The sequence below is a fragment of the Halyomorpha halys genome, unplaced genomic scaffold, assembly GCF_000696795.3.
Source record: "Halyomorpha halys isolate HHAL.00 unplaced genomic scaffold, Hhal_1.1 Scaffold729.1, whole genome shotgun sequence".
Classification (NCBI taxonomy): domain Eukaryota; kingdom Metazoa; phylum Arthropoda; class Insecta; order Hemiptera; family Pentatomidae; genus Halyomorpha; species Halyomorpha halys.
In genome coordinates, this window is record NW_027112081.1 from 79747 (window position 1) to 81259 (window position 1513).

Below are 1513 nucleotides of genomic sequence, written 5' to 3' on the forward strand. Positions count from 1 at the left end.
ATCGATTTCAGCCATATATAAAATAACAATAGATAACGTGCCTCCAAGACTCCTATCCTCAAAGAGGAAAAAACTTTAACGCGCTTAGAATTATTAATTAGTTTTACCAATTAAAGACTTGCTTACGAAAATAAAAATGAGAGGAAATGCGTCAGCTATGTTGGTTTCGATCGACGGACATGAGGAGTTTCGAAATAGTCTTCATTAAAAACGCTTGACTATATTTATTAATTAAATTAAGATCTAAAATACTAATTCGATTTCTAATAAATGCTCATAAGGAGCTATTTTTTCAGTAAATAGTTACTATATGTTATCTTTCTTATAAGCTGCAGTAGTACAAGAGCCCAAGAGGAGCAAAAAGGCAGTTATCTCACCCAAATTTTTGATTACTTCAATGAAAACTATGTATAATTACTAGTCAAAATTGATGAGTCTGCCAAGTATAGGTAGGGGGAATAAAAAATGGCGGCTATTTCAAAACATTAAAAAAAAATGAATTTTTCATAAGGAGCTCTATATCATTAAAAATACCTACAAAAATAAAAACCATTTAAAGAAGTGTGAATTTGCTAAAATATGAACCTTAAAAGAACTATTTACCCAACATAATTAAGATATATATTTTTTAAAAGCAACATTTCACAGAAAATGTACTGAAAAATCGTTAGTCAATTTATTTTGGGAAGTCTATATCTAAAAAACCATTTAACGTAAAGATGTCTATTAGCACTCAAATTAAAGCTAGTTTAATGAGCTATAAAATAGGTTATTACATTCATATCCATAGGAATAGTACTTTTTACGATATTTACTAAAATAAATTGATTTCTATTTATTCGTACATAACAAGTCGTATTCATATGCTAGTATCATAAAAATTATTACCCTGACGAAGATAAACCTCATAAACTACTTTATAACACATTTAACTAGCTTTTATTTTAGTGCTAATAGACATCTGTACGTCGAATGGTTTCTGAGATATAGATTTCCCAAAATAAATTGACTAACTACTGATTTTCAGTACATTTCTTATGAAATGTTGCTTTTTAAAAAGCTATATCTCGAGAACTATTGGACGTAAATAGCTCTTTTAGGACTAATATTTTAGCAAATTTACTCTACTTTAAATGATGTTCTATTAGGTTTTTAGTGTTTTAAAGTTATGGAGCTCCGAATGAAGAATGATTTTTTTTTTTTTAACGTTTTGCAATAGCCCCCATTTTTTATTCCCCCTACCTATACTTGGCAGACTTATCAATTTTGACTATTAATTATACATAGTTTTCATTAAAGTGATCAAAAATTGGGGTGAGATAACTGCCTTTTTTCTTCTCTTCGGCTCCTGTACTATCATAGCTCGACTGCTAAATGATTGTGAGGTTACGTTTTTTTTTTCGATTTTTTTTTTTTTTTACTTTCACCTATATATGGAATATATCGTAAGGGAAAGTATCGCAATGCTGAAAAATTTCGAATTCGAGTTTTCGACGGTGATAAACTTCTTGAT